Genomic DNA, 22,482 nt, shown 5'->3' with positions numbered 1-22,482 from the left:
AACACCGACTGCCTCAATGGTCAATAGCAATATATGGAAAACAGAAGTGTATGGGTGAGCTTTAACACTGCCAAGAAATGGCCCAGTATTAGGGCAGCATGAGGACACTGACACGTGCTGTAAAGGACCTCACAATGCTGCACCGATTACCGGTATGTTTCCATTGTTAATGTGACAGACATGTGTGATTCATTTTGTTAGGAATTGAAATTCGGACTATATTATCCTGATTCAAAGATCTGGATGTATCCGAATCTCTGAATCCCAACAGTAACGAATTTCAACTAATCTGAAATAGATTACAACGAACATAACAAATAAATTCATATTCATTTGTTTCATTCAGAAGACATACTGTATGATAGTTTGGCCATTAATTAACCGCTTGCCCTCCAGAGGATTCCCCTCCCCTTCCTGACCAGGCAATTTTTTGCAATACGGCACTGTGTAACTTTAACTGACAATTGCATGGTCATGCAACGCTGCATGAAATTTATGTCCTTTTTTCCCCAAAAATGGAGCTTTCTTTCGGTGGTATTTGATTGCCTGTGCGTTTTTATTTTTTGCGCTATAAACAAAAAAGACCGTCAAAAATTTTTTTTACTTTTTGCTATAAAACATATCCAATAAAAAAATTTAAAAAATCTAATTTCATCATAAATGTAGACAAAAAAGTATTCTGCTACATGTCTTTGCTAAAACAAAATCCCAATACATGTAAATTATATGGTTTACGAGAAAGTTATAAGTCAACAAATGGCGCTATATATACTGGATTTTTTTCTTTTTGTTTTTATATTAGTAATGGTGGCGATCAGCAACTTAGAGCAGGATTGCATTCTGACACTGGGAGGGGGGAGGGGGGGGGCGACTCACTAACTGCCACTGACATCCCCAGTGACACTAATACAGTGATCAGTGCTAGTAAAAAGCACTGGCACTGTACTAATGACACTGGGCAGGAAGGAATTAACATCTAGGGCGATCAAAGGGTTAACTGTGTGCTTCACATTATGTGCGGTGTGCTGTTTTACTATGTAGGCAAGCTGCTTTGTATTGTTCTGATGTGCAGAGAAATACAAAGCAGCATACTGCTGCTGAAAGGGGAGAGATCTGCATTGTTTACATACAGACCTCTCCCCTGTCAGTGATATGCGGCGATCGCCAGGTGACGGTGGGGAATGTCCGTCTGGGACCCGGTGATTGACAGCTGTAGCCGCCAATGGTGGCTTGGGTAGGGCAGCTCAAGTGCCCCCTACCCGGAAATGCAAAATCACATTAAATATATATATATATATATATATATACACGTGATTTTGAGCAGCACTGCCGCCCTGTAGCAGTAGTTCTGCTATAGGGCGGGCGGGAAGCGGTTAATGTTTGAAGCATCCGAAGTAACGTAACAACATAAAGAATGATCCAAATTGATTCGGATCCATTCATTTCTATTGCAGTGAGCGTAGCGTGAATATTCCAATAAGATTCTTTCTATTAGGGTTGAACTTGAGAGACCATTTGTTTATTTTGTATGTGCGTGGCCCAACAAAGTCAGTTGAGAATGGGGAAATGATGAATTCAGCTTAACATAACAAATGAACATAATATTAATATATTAATTTGGATTCATCCGTTTCATTCGGATGAGAGCAACACAGTCAATCTTCCAAAATAAAAGAATAACAGAACTTGAGAAAATACAAATCAATTTGGAACAACAAATATATACTCTCCCAAAATAATGAATCATTCCGAAAATGGATCATTCTAACATAACGATGACGAAACAAAATTATTTAATAAACGGAGCTACAATGAAACGAAACACATTTTTTACATTGTGCACATCTCTAGTGACAGAATCATTTTAGAGTTGCCCACTGCAGTCTGCAGGCAATGGAGGGTGTCTTCCATCAACAGAAAAGGAAAAATGGATGTCATCTCCATACACGTTTATTTTAAAGCAAAATGCACCAAGGGACACTACGCTACACCTTAATATGAGTAAGTATGTGTCTGTTATCACATAATCTGAAGATTCGTTCTGGCAGCTGCATGACAAAACTCGATCACCAAATCATCTAATTTTCTTTCTAGTCTTCCTGTTCTTTTCTTTAGAACCTGAACACTAATGTGAGGCCTAGGAGACAAAATGAAAGCACAATATTCATCAAACATTATTTCGGACCAAAAGAAGGCAACTTCAAGCAATTAAGAACCCCTGTGGGATATTTGTGTAGAACACGGTGTCTAGTATAGGACAGTCCCTGTTCCTGCTCCTTTCTGCTCAGGACTGGGGCTGCAAAGTTTTGTCCGGCTCTGAAAATCAGGCCAATATTTGAGTTGGCCCATGCCATATTCATAGTGATGACCTCACTGATTGTACGGTGTACGCATTCAGCTACATGTTCCCTGGACCAGAATGTGAGCAACTCTACCACTTGACTTGACTAGCACAGTAAATCAGCCTTTTTCAATCAGGGTGCCCAGACACCCCGGGGTGCCTTCAGGTTTCTTCAAAGCTGCCTTGGTAAAATTCCTAAACATTGTGTACATAACAGCAGGTGGATCAAGCCTGCCTTTTAGTTACAAAAAGCCACAGGTTTTCATTGTGCACCATTACAACCTTCCAGCCGCCGGCATCCTAACAACCACTGATGTCATTGGTTGGTAAGGAGATCGTTGGGCGCCTGCACAGCATCCTTGTTTGCTCCTCTCCGTCAGCACTGGGGTCGCATTGGCAGAATGAGTGAGAGAAACAATGCAATACTAGTCAGTACCAGGATGCAATTATGTGTTTGCTCTGGAATAAATCACCTCTAGCATTGGTTGTCCTATGTTTGTGGATGTTGCTGCGTTATGTGAAAGTTCAGTTTTTTTACATTTTAGAATGGGTGCCTCGACTAAAAAGAAAGGTAGAGAAACATTGCAGTAGATCATTCTAAAACTAGCTACACAGTTCGAAAGTCATTCGTTTCTCCATGCCTTACCATCCCATTGTCCAACGATAACAGTACCCAATAGGAAACCTTCTCACTGGATCACAGGATAGTGGAGAGTTGGGCATAGGTCCAAAATTGAGCCATCAGTTATAACTCTATTAACCTAATAACCTATAATTTAACCCTGCCATGGCCACACATATTAAATAACTGCCAGAACAGGCAACTATGGCTCTAGGACAGGGGTCTCCAAACTTTCTACACAAAGGGCCAGTTTACTGGCTTTCAGACTTTAGGGGGGCCGGACTGTGGCCATTGGGAGTAGAAATTGTCCTGCGTCATTTGGGGTGAACAATGCATCTTCAGCATTAGGGGAAGAATAGCTCCCTATTCTTGGTGTAAGTTGGAAAACTAGTGCCCCATAGTTGGTGTCAGTGGGAAGAATAGTGCCTCATCGTTGGTGTCAGTGGAAAGAATAGTGTCCCATGGTTTATTTCAGTGAGTGCAATAGTGACTGTTGTTGATGTCCATAGCAGGATTTATGCCCCCTTGTTGGTGTCAGGGGGAGGAAGAGTGTATTGTATCAGTGGGAGAAAAAGTGCCCCAAAGGTTGGATCAGGGCAAGCAAAGGGCCACATCCAGCCTTCGGGCCGTAGTTTGGAGACCACTGCTCTAGGACATGCCCATAGCCAACCACTCTCTCAGAGAGAACCAATTTTTTTACTGTCCCCCACCCTGGGAGATAACTTGTGTTGGTGGCATATGACCACACCTCCCTCCTCCTTTCTTCACAGCGGCTGTGAGCTGGTGGCAAAACACAGTGACTGAGTGGGGGTAGATCTTTGCCATTCAGGGAAAAATGACAGTTCTCGTTTAAGAACAACTTCCCCTCACCAACTGACACTCACCTTAACCATGCTACCCTGCTGCTTCACCAAAGCACTTACCGTATATATAACTGGAGCATCAAGGTGTGGGGAAGTATTTGGATTTTAGCACAGGCATATCTTATTTCTAGTGGGCAGCATGTGACCAACCAGGATGAATAGACTGGCCCTGAGTAGCCAATCACCAGGATCAAACAGTGTCACATGAGGTTAGGGAGGAACTCAAGAACCCTGTTGAAGCTCTGTCACCACCTGACAAAGAGCTTACACAGGGGTTGAACTTCAAGAGCAAAGGTCAGTATAAGCAGGTGTGTGGAGGGATTGTTTCCTTCAAGAGGACCTGTCAATTTCCCTGAAGAAACAAAGTAAAACCCACCTTAATATAACCTGGTGCTGCATTAAAATGTTCATAATATCATACAGTATATACAAAAAAAACCCCATCTGAATGAGGTATCAATGTTTTTCACCTTTCTTTTTATCACTCTATAAAGATCACAGGTTCAGCTCTATGTCGGTAACTTTTATTTATTCTTTACTTCCTTTCCAGGTAGAGTTAGCTATTTCCTATCATATGACTAAAATATATGAAGCATATTTAACCTCAAGACTTTGAAGAGAGACAGAAGAGAACTACAGGGTGTCTTTCATATTTTGGCTTGGGGGTTGCCCTTTAACCCTCTAGCTGCTGTGGTTATGCTACCATTTCCTGCCCCACGTGGCTAAGCTTTCACATTTTCTTGCTTCTTAGCTAAATGCAAACTTCAGGCTTCACTGAAGTCCCCCAAAACCCTAATTTATGAAAACTGACATAGAATATAGCACTCATGGTCTTCTATGTCCTTTAATATTGTAGAAATGTTCCCCAATTATCTACATACCTCCCAACTTAACAAGATTAGAAAGAGGGAAACCTTCATGTGTTTAGGCAATGGACACCACAACACACTACTATGTATTGTAGTACACTGCAATAAATCTGCATCAGTGGTGAGTTGTCTCAGTGTGTTGAGGTACCAATGAAAATGGCGAAACCAAATACTCCTGCCCTTGGGGATGGACTCAACAGAGGCTACAACCACATATTGATTGTCCTGGAAAGTGCACGCCGTGCTGCCCTCAAAGGACCGTGGAAGTCCAAATACATTGGATGCAAAGAAAACAAACAGAGGGCGCACCAGCCTAGTGCACTACCTTAAAAAAACATTTATTGATAAAAATAATAGGTATTATACTCACAAATGACAATATTGTCACATCATGAAAAAACAGCACTATCCAGTCCACACTATGTGACTGTCCACAATGGGAACCCTGGACTTCCAACAGGCTAAACCGTTTTGAGGACTTTCCTCTTCCTCAGAGCCAACCTGAGGAAGAGGCAAGTCCTCGAAACGCGTTAGGATGTTGGAAGTTCAGGGTTCCCATTAGTTTCTTTGCAACCAATGAAAATGAATGGCACTGCAATGTACTAATGTGTGTACGGTGAATTGTCAAACGCTGTGTTCAATATGTGCGATTTTCAGACGCGCACACCTGTTGCTTCAACAACACCCAGCACATCAGTGCTGGGTCAAGGCTGTGGACCAGCTTCAACAGCTGACTATGCTTGTACAATGTGTGTGGGCATGCCTGCTTGTAGTTTCCATCAGGGGTGCACGTGATAGGGTGACAAAACTCGCCTTCAGGCTCAGCCCACCCCACAGCAAAACTCCTCGACCAATGTTCCTGTCCATATGACAGAATGTTCCTGTTCATGTGACAGGTGCACTGGACAAGCAAGGAGATCAGTAATGCTCAGCCTCAATGTTGGCCACCTCCTGGGAGAAATTCATCTACCTGTTCCAGATAGGTGCATGCATCTGTTCCAAGCCCCAGCAATTGTGGTGTGGAAATCCAGCAAAATTCTAAACAGTGTCTATGACTTGTGTGTGTTATCAAAATGAGGCCCGGCAGTTGACAAGGCAGCAACTGCCAGACCTCAGGTGGCCTCCAACCTTTGACGTCCAAGAGTAACCCACTGACTGTGGAATTATAAACATTTAAGACGATTAATCAGTTGCGACTGAATCTGAATTAACATCATATCTGTGCAGTCTAAGGCTTCGTTTATACCATACGCGCAGAAAAACACATGGAAACTGACGCGCAGATTTCACTTGCAGAGACATCAGTTTACATCAGTTTCAATGCACATTTCAATGAGTTTTATACACAGAAAAATCTGCATGTGATACTTAGTGTTGTGGTGTAAACAGGACACAAAGAGAACAATTGATGTCACTGTGCCCTTGCAGAATGCATGCAGAAAAACAGGTCTCAGCACCATAGTGTGAACGTGCATTATGGCTTTGTTTACACTTGCATTTGGGGGAGAAGTGGGGGGGCTTAGATAATTTTGCATTTTTACCATACCCCCAAGGTTTTACTCCCTTCATCGCCAGGCCATTTGTTTTTCCTATTTAGCACTGCACTACTTTAACTGGTAATTGTGCAGTTGTGCAATGCTGAACCCAAACAAAATCTATATATTTTTTCCACATAAGTAGAGATTTCTTTTAGTGGTATTTGATCCCCACTGGGTTTTTTTTGCAACATAAATGGAAAAGGCTGAAAATTTAGAAAAAGCCCCCCAATATTTTTTACTTTCTGCTATAAAACATATCCAATACAAAATTTAAAAACATATAATTTCTTCATGAATTGAAGCCAAAATGTATTCTGCTACATGTCTTTGGTTAAAAGAAATCCCAGTAAGTGTATATTGATGAGTTTGCATGTAAGTTATAGCGTCTACAGACTCTGGGTTTGCTAAGTCTTTTTCCAGAGCAGCCTGTATTTCTTTTGAAGTTGCCTGTGAGTTTTTCTTTGAATCCCGGACAATTCTTCTGTCAGTTGTGGCTGCAATCTTTCTTGGTCTACCTGGCCGTGGCTTGGTATCAAGAGATCCCCGAACTTTCCACTTCTTAATAGGTGATTTAACAGTATTGATTGACATATTCAAGGCTTTGGACATCTTTTTATGTCCTTTTCCAACAAGGTAAAGTTCCACTGCCTTGTTACACAGGACTTTTGACAGTTCTTTTCTGATCCCCATGGCTCAATATCTAGCCTAGTCAGTGCTTCCACGTAAGAGCTAACAGACTCATTGACTATTTATACACTGACACTGATTGTAATTTAAAAAGCCACAGATGTGGGACATTAACTTCTAATTGGCATTTTAACCCGTGTGTGTCACCTTGTGTGTCTGTACCAAGGCCGAACATTCCAGGGGATGGAAACTTTTGTTCCGGGCCATTTGGGTGATTTCTGTTATCATTATAATTTAAAAAGGAGCCAAACAACTATTTGATAATAAATGGCTCCGTATGATTATCATCCTTCAATAAAAAAGCATTTTTTTGGCATGATCAGTCATATTTTCAATATCAATGCCAAAATTTCACAATTTCTGCCAGGGTGTGCAAACTTTTGAGCACAACTGTATATTGGAATTTTTTTGTTTAATACCACTAATGGCAATGATTAGCGACTTATAACAGGCCTGCGATAGTGTGGCGTGCAATCTGACGCTGGTAGGAACTGACTAACTGCAACTGACATCACCATTAATACAATAATACTATACACTGTCACTGCACCAATGACACTGGCTGGGAATGGGTTAACATCTAGGGCAATCAAGGGGTTAAATGTGTCCCTAATAATGTGTAATGTGTTGATTATGTGCTGCTTTTACTGACAGATCTCTTTGTTTCTTATCCTTGCTTTGCAGAGAAAAGAAACAGAGAGCATTCTCTCTGTATAGGGCCCTGGCTTGATTGTCAACACAGAGCTCTGGGCTGTAATTGGACACAGTTGAGCAGCAGGTCCCAGCCACAAATTATTGGCTTGGATTTCCTGACAGACTCCTGCTGTGTACAATCCTGGTGTGCTTTGTATATTTCTTCCAGATCTGTGCAGCAACCCAGTGTGAAACTTTTCTGCAGGCGCTATAAAGACCGGTCACTGCTGCTCTGTGCAGGGTGACCGGTCTTGTCTCCTCCCCCTTCTGTAATTGTCTGCAAGAAGTGGCGGGTGGCGGCGGTGGGGTTGTTGTGCCCCTCCCACAGCTCTGCCCTCTGCTCAGGCTATGTACAGAACAGTGATGGTGTCACTGCTACCTTTAGAAGTAATATCTGGGTTTGCTAAGTCATCTGATGCACACAAAGTGGACTTCTTTCCTGTATGGCTATTGAGGAATATATTGAATTCAAGTTTCAGCTATATGTGAAGATGTGAGATTTTTCCATATGCATACTGTTATGTGACCAAGAAAAGTTTAAGGCTTGGGGGGGGGGGGGGATTTACTAAAACTGGTGCACACAGAATCTGGTGCAGTTGTGCATGGTAGCCAATCAGCTTCCAGGTTTTATTGTCAAAGTTTAATTGAACAAGCTGAAGTTAGAAGCTGATTGGATGCTATGCACAGCTGCACCAGATTCTGTGTGCACCAGTTTTAGTAAATCTCCCCAATGCATCTTATTACTTAAGGTCATGTATTGAACCTGCCAGAATATTTTGGAAGTGACATATCATAAGCTGGAATTCCCTTAAAACAAATTGCTAGGAACGGTGACCCTTCTCCACATCAGAAAATTCAGCCTCTGGCTGCCGTTCAGCCTCCCAGCACAGAGTGTTCACGAGATTCCTCCAGCATGGGCTTCGCCAGAAAACACACCTCGACATGGCCTGCCAGTGGAGTCAATGGAAGAGGCTGATAATATTTACTTTTGCAAACCACAGAAATATTTACTTCTGACACTTCCTCTTCGAATTTCCGCTGCTCAGGCCCCGCCTTTCCCTCAAAGTCAGTGGTGTCATTCTTTCCATTACATAATCAGAATGAAAGGACCTTTCTACTTTAACCGGAGGTTGAGCCGGTCCTCGCTTAAAGCTGAACTCCAGGCAGATTAGAAAACACACCAATGAATGCAGCTGTGTAAATGTGTTTTAAAAAATCATTAGGGACCCATTCACATGACTGTGTTGGGGTAATGCATGTGTCACGGCAAAGCGATGGTGTGAATTGGCCCTTAATGATTTTTATGTGCGTACATGCGACGTGGATTCACCCCGAGGCACCTTGCAGAGGGACGTGTGTCGCAGCTCAGCATATCCCATGGGACTAATGTGCACTATCCTGACAAAAATGGACCATGCACCTTTTTTTTGGACCATTCTGGCACATTCAAATAAATTGGCTGCCTTTAGGCGATGTATTTTAGAGGAAAATGGAACATTCACCTCTTGTTGTGCATTATGATGCGTTCTAATAAGTGGGCTGTCTTCAGTCTGTTTAAAAAAAATTTAAAAGTTAGCAGCTACAAATACTGCAGCCACTAACTTTTAATAAAAAGACACTTACCTGTCCAGGGATCCAACACTGTCCCCATCCAGGCCGATTCTTCATTGGCCTTTGGGTCCCCAGTGTCGCCCATGTTTACTGTGGCAAGGCGGCTGTGTCTCCTTTTGGCTTCACATCCTTTACCCCACTGCACATGTGCGAGTTACATTGTGCTTTGTGAATGGACCTGCAGCCTCTTGGGACCTGTGATGTGTACCATGAGGTTAAGGGCAGGGAGGGAGCAATCCAAGTGGAAAAGGGAAAGGGTACCTGTCAAAACTAGGTACCCTCCCCCCCCCCCCCAAAAAAAAACCCAAAAGTGTGTGTGTGAGAGGGGGGTAGGTACCTAGTTTTGACAGGTACCCTTTCCCATTTCCACTTGGATTGCTCCCCTCTCTGCTTACAACCTCATGGTACACATCAGAGGTCCCAGGAGGCTGCAGGGGGACGGGGGGGACGGGGGGAATGAAGCAGAACTTTGCTTTTCTGCTCTACCGTGTGCTGATGTACTATAATAGTGTGATTGAGCCCAAATCCATTCTGAATGCTAAAATAAATATCTGAATCTGACTTGGTATCAGTATCATGTGCTCCCCTGTGCAGCAGCAGTCAGGTTGGAAGGGGGTAGTTTTTGGGCCCGTTCTGCATGCACTGACAAGGAAGATACCAACAGGAATAGCCCTGCATTGTAAGTGAAGACAGTGAGGGATTGAACAAAACCGATCAGGGAGAAGAGGTACATGGCACCACATCTCCCCCTCCCTGGCCTGATGTCATCCATGATCCTGCCAGCAGCCGGGGAATCCTCATGGGATCTGCATAGACCAAAGCCTTGTACACACGCTGAGAATATTGTGCTAGTCTCATATCGAAAACTAAGAGGTTATCAAAGATACCAAAATTCTCGTATGACAGAATACAACTTTGGACATGATGTACTGTATTGTATTGCAATGTGTTCTTTCATTTCTGAGCATGCGGGTATTTTCGGATGAATACTGTACTGATTAAAAGAAAATCATTTATTCAGGTATCGTACGAGAAATTTTTTCTTGCTTGACCCTTCAGATAATTTTGCATGAACTGCCGTGATTGGCTCTTGAAAGCTGTGTATTAACGATCAGATTATTGGACGATCACTCCGAAAGCGGTATTTTTCGTCCAATTTTCTCATCGTGTGTACTAAGCTTTAGGCTCCCCTGTCCACTTACATATTTCAGTTTTTCGAAGTCTGGTTTCATTTATCAATCAGATCCAGTCCTCGTTCACACCTGTGCACTGTGGGAACTAACAAATGTTCGCCCAATGCACAAACACGTGTTTTAATTGTAGGTGCACTGCGGTGCCATTCATTCTTAAAGGAAAAGTATAGACAAAGCTTTTCTTAGCTATACTTCTATGGATCACAGGAGTGCACTTCATTCTGCACTCCTGTGACCCGTTTTCAGCCAACAGCAGGCTAAAGTCCTCTGTCATCTCATGTCACAGAGACAGTCCAGGCTCTGCAAAGATCTTGACCATATGGTCGGGATCTGCCCAGAAGCATGAACTGGCAGCTGGCTCAGTCTCTGAGTGGTCCGCCGAGAGTCTGAGCCAGCCATTCTCACCCCCTCCACAGCCCGGCACTTCAGTGAGCGCTGGAGGGGCTGAGCAGATAGCTGGAGACTGACAGTTACTGGCTCTCTGCTCACTGAAGGCTGAGAACTGAGCGATCAGCAGTCTTTGATTACTCAGTCCTCAGTCTTAGAAGCAGCATCAGACCAATCTTACGTCCACCTACGTGAGTATAATTAAAAAAAAACTTCTCCTTTAATGGCTGCACAATGCACCTTGCTACTGCATGTGCGTTTTAGTGCACCACAACACATTATAACATATTGCCATACAGTGCATTAAACAAAAAGGTACATGCGCTTTTCTAGTTTAATTTCTGTGTGCTAGGAAGTTCTTTCAAATGAATGGGCTGCCCAATGCAATGCAGGTAAAAAGCCCCTTAAAATACACATCTATGAGCATGTGATTAGCTGCTATGGCCACTACTGCCCCATCATGAGACATGTGGACTCTATATTGGCATTGATTTCAATGTACAACTGGGCAAAGCCAGTGAGTTGGAAGTAAGGAGGGAGTGTGTTTCAAGCCGATCCCCTGGACGCAGAAGTGTTGGTTTGTGTCCACGGAGAATTTTATCCATAGGTGCAGCAATTTACTTTACTATATTTAAAAGAGGGAATGTTAATGCCATTTGCAGGGTGTGTACATTTTTCTTTTTCGAACTTTATACATCTTTGTAAAAATAGGTTCAACCAAAATAAAACAAGCTCAGAATTACCACTGAGACCAAAGTTCATGTGGTCTTACTTTGGGTGTACAGGAAAGAGCACAAACATTTATAGGTTCAATTCATTAAGAGTGCCAGGGAAAAAAATGAAATAAGAAAATCCAGTTCACTCATGCACAAAATAAAATATAAATGATATACATAACACACATATACATGATAAGGCCAAATACTTGTGGACACCTGATCATCGCAACAATATGAGCTTGTTGGACATCTCATTCCACAACCAAGGCCATTAAAATGTTTCTAAAGGCACAGGGTTCTATGCATGAAGGTAAAAAACTTTCTGTGTGCAGCAGCCTCCCGTAACACTTACCTGAGTCCCATCCCAATCCAGCGATGTCCACGAGAGTCTTGGTTCTCTAGGAAATCTCACTCCTGATTGGCTGAGGCCAATCACAAACAGTGAGCTAATCAGGAGTGGGGAGGGGGGGCAGCCACGGCTCTGTGTGTGAATGGACATGCAGAGCCACGGCTTGGAAGCGTGCCTGCTTGGGTGCCCCCACAGGAAAGCGGCTTGCTCTGGGGGCACCCGACAGGAGGGAGGGGCCAGGAACACCGGCGGGAGACCCGAAAAGAGGAGGAGCCGGGCTGCTCTGTGCAAAAGCACTGCACAGAGCAGGGGATTCTCACTCTTGATTGGCTGAGGCAGCAGCGGGAGCCATTTGCTGCTCTCCCATTGCTGTCAATCACAAACAGTGAGCCAATCAGGAGGTGGGGGGCCGAGTCACGGTTCTGTGTGAGAGGAGAATCCGGGCTGCTCTGTGGAAAACCACTGCACAGAGCAGGTAAGTATGCCATGTTTGTTATTTAAAAAAACAAAACAAGACTTTAGCATCACTTTAAACCTCTTCAACCCCTTAGGATGTACCCATACATCCTTGGTTTGAAGTGGCTGTACTAGGATCATGGCTGCAGCTGCAGCCATGATCCTGATACCACAATTTTCAGGCAACGATGGACTTTCTTGTAGAGATGATCCAAGCGGCTCTACTGCCACCTGGTCACTTCTACAGGGTGTGGAAGGAGCCTCCAACCACCTTTACTGGGCTCCCCTGTCCCGCTGGGGAGCCCAGAACCACTGCCACTATGAGGAGGGGAGGAAGGCACAGCAGTACCCACCTCCCCTCTGTGATGTAAGAAGATTTTCAGTTTTTTTGCTTACTGGAGAATTTTTATTTTATTGTGCTCAATGTTTTAAGACAAAAAACACTGAGGATTTAATACTACCTTCATTTCAAATCTAGCTTTAGCTTTCTATTAGGAGTTAAAGCAATACTGAAAAAAAAAACGTGAAAATACAAAAATTTAAGTCAGCTATCAAAATGGCTGCTTCCATGCTAAGCGGCGAACAGGTCCAAACCAATTCAGTTTATACTCATGTATCATTACATTTAATACATAGCAGGATAACATTTCACATGGCTGGTTTATCTATAACATCAGCTCTCCGTTGTCTAATTAGGTTAATGGGTTGAGAAATGTAATATCACACCATCTATGGATGGTTGACTAAACGGCACATTGGAAAATGAATATGACGAGGTTTCTGTACAGCCGGCATATGCATTTCACAAGAGTGGGAAAATCAGGACATTCAGTCGGTGAACACGTCAAAGCAGGAAAGGCGCCCAGATAGATGACATGACAGCGCAGCAGAAAAAGATTAATGCACACGATCAATGTGCCTTATCAATAACAGCGAGGGATCTGTAGGAGACAGATGAGTTGGTTTATAGGGCAATGAATCACTTACTTAATTTATTCTGAAGTGGCTTATTTCCCAGAGGAGACCAATTCCTAGAACAGGAGGTTCTCTTCATAGAAATGGGATCCAGGAACGTACATGCCCAGCGAAGGTACATTACATCATGGGGATTGTATATGCATCCTATTCTAGTGTGAAGGCGGCATCACTATTGCTTGTTTGTAGAAACGAAAAAAAAAAGGTTATATGTTAGGGTTTTACTGATACCGGTACTAAAGACCAATACCTTCTGGCTCGGTTCTTTTAGCTGTCAACAGGATTCCCCAGATGACAGCTGAAATGTAAACAAATTAATTATCGGTTGTTAAGGAGCGGGCCGCCGCATCCTTAACAGCCGGTAATGCAAAAATCCCAGCCACTCCCACCTGTCAGTGTGCAGAATTTCTCCCCGCTGTTCCGTGTGTGCTGAGAGTCTCCCCCAGACCGCAGTGTTGCCTGCCCGCAGCTCACTACTGTCACTTGCACACACAGCTTCTATGTGTAGAAGTGACAGCCTCCTCTCCCGGCTGTCCTTTCCTGTCCACACTGTCAGCCAGCCATTTCGCTGCTCCGAATCCTCAAGAACCTGCAGTCACATGTGCGCCCTACCCTGCAGCAGGCTCTCATCCCAAGTCTCCCAGCTCCTGCCGCCTATCTGCCGGACTCTATGGAGTGAGTCTACAAGTATAGTGAGACTGTGATGGCGGTATCTAATGTAAGGGGGATCTGATGTATGGAGGCTCTGATGGGGGAATCTGATGTATGGAGGCTCTGATGGGGGAATCTGATGTATGGAGGCTCTGATGGGGGAATCTGATGTATGGAGGCTCTGATGGGGGAATCTAATGTATGGAGGCTCTGATGGGGGAATCTGATTTATGGAGGCTCTGATGGGGGAATCTGATGTATGGAGGCTCTGATGGGGGAATCTGATGTATGGAGGCTCTGATGGGGGAATCTGATGTATGGAGGCTCTGATGGGGGAATCTGATATAAGGGAGACTGCGATTATGGAATCTGATGTAAGAGAGACTCTGATGGGGGAATCTGATGTATGGAGGCTCTGATGGGGAAATCTGATGTATGGAGACTCTGATGGGGGAATCTGATGTATGGAGACTCTGATGGGGGAATCTGATGTATGGAGGCTCTGCTGGGGGAATCTGATGTATGGAGGCTCTGATGGGGGAATCTGATGCATGGAGGCTCTGATGGGGGAATCTGATATAAGAGAGACTGCGATTATGGAATCTGATGTAAGAGAGACTCTGATGGGGGAATCTGATGTATGGAGGCTCTGATGGGGGAATCTGATGTATGGAGGCTCGGATGGGGGAATCTGATATAAGAGAGACTGCAATTATGGAATCTGATGTAAGAGAGACTCTGATGAGGGAACAGTTCTACTTTAGGCTGCTAGGTGAACGGCCTACTGAACATTGCTGAAGAGTCTTCTCGGCAGATTTGGAATTCTCTCCTTCCCCATAATCCCGCTGTGAGGCCCGGGACATCACCGCTGCCTACAAGAATTGTCGAGAAGCTGGGTGCAAGGTAAGTACTTTGCACATTTATCTTTCAATGTTCTGTGTTCTAACTTTTGAGTGTTTAAATCTAAGGGTTTTGATATTGAGCCTGGATTCACATATATGTGGTGCGGTATATCGCATGTGATTTGCACAGGAACCGCACCGCATTCCTGTGCAAATCACATGCGATTTGTGTGCAGTGCAATTGGAGCCATACATTTTGTATAGCTCTATTCACACCGCACCCGGACCAAAACCGAGCAGGACCCTTTATTTGGTCCGCACTAGAATCGAATCGCATGGGTATTCACACCAGTGCAATCCGGTTCTGCACATCGCACCGCGTTTTGGGGTGTTAACTTAACATACACACCCGCAGCGGTTCGCATGAATGGGGTGCGATTCTAATGCGGTGTGGAATTCGCACAGAAAACTCTGCGAATTCCGCACCGCATCAGTGTGAACCCGGGCTGAAGATCTTCTTGAACTTTGAGATCTAAGACACAAGTATTCTGGTTTACCTAAAAATCCAGCCTCTGCAATACAAATCTGGAGTGATCCCAGATTCATCCACACACCTCTCCTATCACAGCAGACTGTCGCTCGGTGTAGGCCGCACACAGCCAAGGACGGAGTACTGATATCACCACACCTATGTACGTGTCTGAAACGGACGGCTTATCTCTGCTTTCGAGAGATCATAACACTGGCAGGCGGCCAGCTGTACTGTCAGGCGTGTTCAGGAAATATAACCTACATTTATTGCTCGGTCATTTTCTGACACGTGTTACACCTTCTGAAGTCTAACTTAACTAAGTTGCTGCTTAAATGCCTGAAGAGTAAAATGTCTGCACTAGAGCCAAGCATGTAAACTTCACTGCAAAAAAGGCCGAGGCTGCAGGGGGCAGATAAATGGAGGCCTGAACAGAGAAAGTCAGGTCCCGGCTATCATTGTTCTAGGATATGATCATAGTCTAAAGCTGGAATCCAGAGAGATAGAAAAGTCACAAATCAATGCAGCTCAGATTTGATTAATATATTTTAAAATATATATTTTTAATACAAGTAGTGCAAGTACCTGCATTTGATTTGGTATCAGTCCCTGTATAGCGGAGCTCAGACTGGGGGAGGAAGAAGAAACACAAGGACCCGATCAGTTGTGCTGCGGTGCAGGCAGCATGTTGATAACAGGAGAGAGCAGAGTGACAGAGAGATGCTCTCATCATTCGCCTTCAATGTGAAAGCCAATACAATTCTGAAGTGCCTGCGAATGACATTTGTCAAGTCTGTGTTGGCATTATCGAATGTACGGATGACTTTTTTTGTACCAGAGTATGGCCAGCCTTAAAGGTCTACTCCATTTCCTAGCCTATGACTAGACCAGGGGTCACCAAACATTCTAAACAAAGGCCCAGTTTACTGTTCTTCAGACATGGGGGGCAGTCTGTCAGTGTGAGTAGAAAATGCCTTGGTGTCAATGGGAGTAAACAATACTACATCATTGGTATTAGTGGGAGGAATAGTGCTTCATTGTTGGTATTAAGAGAAGCAATAATAATCCATCATTGGTTTCAGTGGGATGAATAGTGCTTCATTGCTGCTCATTTACAGTGTCAGTGGGAGCAACAGTGTCCCAAGGGCTGGATATTGGCAGGCAAAGGGCCGCATCTGGCCCCTGGGGCTATACTTTGGAGGCCACTGGACTAGACAATGAAAGGATTAGGGTTTTTTTCGTACCTGTGAATGCACCATTACTCCTAATATTAGCTGAGGGAGGCAGCCCCATTGAAAGCCATGGGAAGCGGCCGGCTTCCACAACTATTTGTGGCCATTTGCATCGTGCAATGATCACATGCGAGTCAGTGGGGGTAAACTTCTTGTGTCCAGGGCTGATTTCTCGCATGTGATTGCTGCATGAGTAATTACATGGCAGTGGGTGTAATTACCTGAGGGAGCCAGGAGCCTCCCATTGCTTTCAATTGGGGTGCCTCCCACAGCTAACTGTGGGAACTCTTGCTGGGTTCCAGCATCTAATCCGAGTAACGGTACATTTGCAGATGTGCATACACCCTAATCCTTTCACAGTCTAGGCATAGGCTGAGGAATGGAGAAACCTGTAGAACTGTCTATACTCTGGAGGAGTTCTATATGAGCATTCATACAAAAAATCATCAGTACATTGGATGGTGCCAATGGAGACTTGACAAATGTCATTCAAAGGTACTTCAAAATTGAATTTTAATGGATTTTAATGGATTTTGAAATGATTGACATTTCCCACACAAAACCACATTCTTTGTTAGAATTTTGTTTGATAAAAAATTTTCAATCCTCTTTCAAGTTTTTTCGGCACTAAGGTTGAAAACAATTGTCAATTTGAACGCATTAACTACTAGAAAATCAAACCGAAATCAAATTTGAAATCACATTTCTGAACAAACGTCTACTCTTGTACAGTCAGTTTTAGTGTTAATGAACTGTAGTAAAAAAAAAAAAAGTCAGGTTTCCTGCCCTACCAGATAGGGCTGTGTGGTATGGCAAAGCAGTGCGACTCTCAATACTGGATGGACAGAAATACACATCCTTTGGTAAAGAGTTCCCATATATGTACTATATGTATTTATTGGGTTTCCTGGATTTCAGTTTTAAAACACTCTCCTTGGTTTTGCATTTGCTTGTACTATTTCATGCTGTATTTGCACGAACATACATTGGCAATTCTACTATAAAAATATAAGAATCGGAATCACTCATGCACAAACCCAAAGGCATTTGAGAGCTGAACTCCATGCATATATAAAAACATCTGTCGCTTTAACTGCAGTGCAGGGTTCTAGTGTATTGCACTGCAATGGCAACAGGACTGGCTGGGCAAAATTACAAAACTTTAGCAGGTAGGTCTCACTGATTCAAATTCCCTATTAAGAAAAAAATGTTTAAATCATTGTAAAGGTGCAACCCTGACCTGATCGTTTCTTATAGTTGTATAACAATTTTACAAAAACAGATTATGGTCGGGCTCCAAATATTACAATATTGCTGCTGGCCATTCCTTGTACTAATAATGTAGATAATGCCCCAACATCAGTGGGAGCAAAAAGTGCTTCAGACTTGGTGGTCAGTGGGAGTACAAAAATTACATAGCACCTGCGGTCAGTAGGAAGGGGAATAGTGCCTCATCATTGGTGTCAGTGGGAGGAATAGTGCCCCATCATTTGTGTCAGTTGAAGAGATAGTGCCTCATCGTTGGTGTCAGTTGACGGAATAGTGCCCCATCCTTTGTGTCAGTAGGAGGAAAACTGCCCTATCGTTGCTGTCAGTGGGAGGAATCATACCCCATTGTTGGTTTCAGTGGAAGGAAATATGCCCCACTTTTGGTGTCAGTGAAAGAAATAGTGCCCCATCGATGGTGTTAGTAGGAGTAATAGTGCATTCCATCAGTGGGAGGAATAGTGCCCCAAGGGCTGGATAAAAGCAAGCAAAGGGCTGCAGTTTGGATACCAATACTTTAACCTATTGAGTAGTCTTACTGTCTAATAGAGGGGTTCAGGAGGTGGAAGGATGACAGGCCAAGCTTGACTTTACCATAAAGATGGAGATTTGCCAGTATCTACAGATCTACTGATTGTCCTGGTATATGGTATCCCCATTGATCCTTTAATACAACGGGTGAACTCACTGACCAATAGAAGGGTTAAGGTGGTGGAAGGGTGATCGGCTAAGCTTGATATTCAAGAAAAGTGGAGATTTACTTGTATTTGCAGATCTAATGATAATTCTGACATAAGGTATTCACTGAAGGCAACCTCTGCCTACACAGTTTTTATGTTGTGCTCAGTCTTGGTTTGAGAAGTTCACTCCTCAGTGTCAATCGGCAGACCAGCTTTTCCAGTTTAGTTCATACTTACATAATCTTTTCAGCGAGATCTGGTTACCTCATGAAATCCTGTTCAAACCAAATGGAAATACTGAGTATTGCTGTTGCAGGGATACTTAAAACGAACCTGCAATTTAGTAATAAGCAAAGATCTGTGAAGTAGGAGGCTAGAACTTAAACACACCAAAGTCCTTAGGAAGGGTATGTTGTGTGCACATGGGGGTACACCTAAGATAGAAGGGTTCTGTATAGGATTCCTCCAGTAATGAGGGTTCTAGTGTACTTGTATAGCAAGCACAGTAATTACCAAGTCACACAGTACCTGGCAGCAAGTCGACAGTACGGGATTATTCAGGGTTTCGGTTTATTGACAATATTTGGTGTAGCCCAAGTTTCTTCCCCCCAACTGCCTTTTTGGCTCATTGGACTCTATGAGCTCTTCTCTCTGTGTTTAACGGTTTTGTTAAACTCACTAGAAAGCATCTTAATAGGAAATTGTCTTCTTCATATGTTATTCACTGGACTTGCTAATACAGTCATGTACCAGTGTATACAATGCAAGCTGCTTGTCTAATGTCCACCAATCATGTCTAATGGACATGATTGGTGGAAGTATATTCATAATGTGCCAAATGCACTGGACTAGAAACTGGACCATGAGCCCAAAGCCAAACACAGATGACAAACTACAGTTTAAAGTGGTTCTAAAGTTTGAAGGTTTTTTTTTTTACCTTAATGTATTCTATGCATAAGGGTAAAAAACCTTCTGGATGCAGCCCCCCCTTATACTTACCTGAGCACCAACTTGTGCCAGAGATGTGCATGAAAGCAGAAGCTCTGCTGAATCTCTCTCTCCTCATTGACTCACTGGCACCTGCTGCTGTCAATCACAGCCAGTGAGCCAATGAGGAGAAAGCAGGGGGAGGTGGGACAGGCAGGGGGGCAAATGTCTATTTAGAGGAGCACTGCTCGGTTGCAAGCCTGCTCGAGTGCCCCCATGGCAAAACGCTTGGAGGATCAGGGCTGCTCTGTGCAAAACCATTGCACAGAGCAAGTAAATATAACATGTTTGTTATTTAAAAAAAAAAATTACGATTTTTAAAATCACTTGATACAAAAGAACCCATTTTAAAGTGATTATAAAGCTTCGGGGTTTTTTTGTTTATAAAATAACAAACATGTCATACTTACCTGCTCTGTGCAGTAGTTTTGCACACAGCTTTCCCGATCCTCTTCTTTTCGGGTCGTCTGCTGGCGCCCCTGGCTCTTCCCCCTTGAGCAGTGCCCCCAGAAAAAAATGCTTGCCCTGGGGACACATGAAGGCACAGCTTATGCCCCCCCCCCACTCTCTCCTCATTGACTCACTGCCTGTGATTGACAGAAGCAGGAGCCAATGGGCTCCCACTGCTGTCTCAGCTAATGAGCAGGGAGAGTTCCCATACAGCCAGAACTATTGTGAACATCACTGGATCGGAGGGGGCTCAGGTAAGGCTTGGGATGGGGGCTGCTGCACAGAGGAGGTTTTTTACCTTCATATATAGAATGCATGAAGGTAAAAGCCCTTGAGCCTTTAGAACCACTTTAAAATATAGCTAAAGGAAACTTTTCTATAGTTTGGGATAGAGTGGAGAGGGATTAGAACACCTGTCAAGTTCCTATTACTGTGCACTCTTAGTAAGATTCATTCATTCTATCTGTCCTGTTTTAATGAAAGAAAATCCCCAAATTTAGAATGGTCACCAGAAAAGAAAGAAGAGAAATCTTCCTAAGGGGACACTAGTTCTGGTGACCCTTGCGACAGCTAGGGATTCCCTCCCTATTTTGGCTATGGGACAGGAAGTGAAGTGAAATCTCCCCAATGGGACACAGATGACAAAATCACTTGACAGGGATTATAATTCTCCCTTACGCTATCCAAAATGAAAAAAGTTTTGCTTTTAGTTTTGCCTACTCTACTCTTGACTTGACTAGGTAAAAGTAGGTCAATGCACCAAAATTGCAGAAGTGTGAACCTGAAAGTAACATATTGGCCTGGACATGCCCCACTAAAAATAATAAAGTTTGTTAAGTACATGCATTGTGCGTGTAGGATGAAGAAAAGCACACCTATTTCACCTAGTATGAACAATCCATTAGCACCGCCATTCAAACCAGGGTTCCTCCACAGGTTGCTAGAAGTCCCTTGATCTGCAGCTAACTGAGTTCTTATCTAATGATGTCTTCCAATACTAAGACAGGGTCGTCTAGCACTCAGGACAAGGATCCAGAATTGCGCCCCCCTCTGCCACTGTTGATACATGCTGTAGAATGGGTGCACCACTCTGTGACTATTCTTTGCCCCCTTGTTTCACTGCACCCGGGGCAGCTGCCCCTCCTGCCCATCAATTGTCCCGGCCCTGGTGCCTTCATATTTTCAGTTCGATTGCCACTTGGATCAGTAGGGTGACACCAATCATTCTTTTTTAGCTGACTGTAAGGGTGTCATTTTAACCACCACTGTAATGAGACCAATCTTCCTACTGACCACCAATGTAAAGAGCATTTTGCTAATGACCCCAATGGACCAATCTTAGCATGGATTCTTTGAGATCTAAAAGATCTAATAAGAAAAGAACAGGACACACACTAGAGTCAGACACAGACCATAAAGTAAAAGTACCCATAGGCATAAATTGATGGTCTAGCAGGAATTCAGGCAGGCTCTTCCATGAGTACAAATTATTTGGGGCAAGCATTCATCTTAAGGTCTCATTAACACAGGACGTTTTAAAAACGCTCCTCTTGGCAGCAGAAATTAACGCTCAAGCACTAAACGTGCCTAACGTTTGCATGCGTTGAGCTTTTTTTTCTGCTGCAATGCTGCTGCTCCTGGACTCACTGACCCTGGGTTTTTTTTCCTGCTGGTAAACCCTACTGCTACTAAACGTTTCTAAAAGTCTAGTCTAAAAACGCCTGACGCCCCTAAAAGTGCCAGCAAAAATGCCCTGTGTGCATGAGGCCTTATAGGAACAGAGAGGGGTGGAAGAGCGATCAGAGGGGAGTAGGAAGATGATGTGGACAGCAGAGAAACAATATTTAGGTATTAGGACAGATTTGCAAACTTGTACAACTAACTTCCATACTTCCCAATGTTCTGATTTGACAAAGAAGGACACCATGTAGTTGAATGTATGTAGGCAGAGGACATAAATATGTAAAAAAGTACATTTCTTAAACCCACAAGTGCTTGTTTTAACCACCACATTTCCTTTTTAATGGCTTTTCCTTTCAATAGATTTTAATTGAATATTTTGATGTTGAAAAATACAAAACACAAACTCAAATGCTGTCTTGAGCATGAACGAAAAATTACAACAAAGGGTAGCAATCAAAAGCGGTCATATACATACAAAGTATAACTATAATAAATTACATTATAAGTATCTTGCAAGAGAACAGAATTATCAACCATGTTGTGTCAGTAAATCAGCTTATAAAACCAAGAAAGGGCTACATACCTGTAGCACATTAGCCAACATTAATAAAAGGGTTATGTCATTTAAAATGTACAAGTATGCAATCAAGACGGGAGGTGTGCAGAGCACCTCGTGGTTCATGAAACATTCCTGTGGAAAAGCCAGAAAATAAAAATCGCGAGAAGAGAGGGGAAGGAGAGAGTAGGGAAGGATCGAAGAAAGAACGTCTAAAGAGCTCAAGTCCGGGTTATGGGGTCTGTAAGGCTATAATGAGGTGAAGCCATCTACTGGTAGCTCGGGATGGGCTTGTTGGATCCA

At 43.4% G+C, this 22,482-nt stretch overlaps 1 protein-coding gene across 2 annotated transcripts in view; it reads right to left on the bottom strand.

Moving 5' to 3' along the window:
• The window catches only part of TRERF1 (transcriptional regulating factor 1), a 197,145-nt gene that overhangs the window by 71,744 nt on the left and 102,919 nt on the right, over window positions 1–22,482 (bottom strand). The gene's annotated exons all lie outside the window — the stretch shown is intronic.

Source organism: Staurois parvus, unplaced genomic scaffold (assembly GCF_062004578.1).
Source record: "Staurois parvus isolate SC_StPar_1 unplaced genomic scaffold, SC_StPar_1.0 ptg000192l, whole genome shotgun sequence".
NCBI lineage: Eukaryota > Metazoa > Chordata > Amphibia > Anura > Ranidae > Staurois > Staurois parvus.
This window is presented reverse-complemented; position numbering and strand designations above follow the sequence as displayed.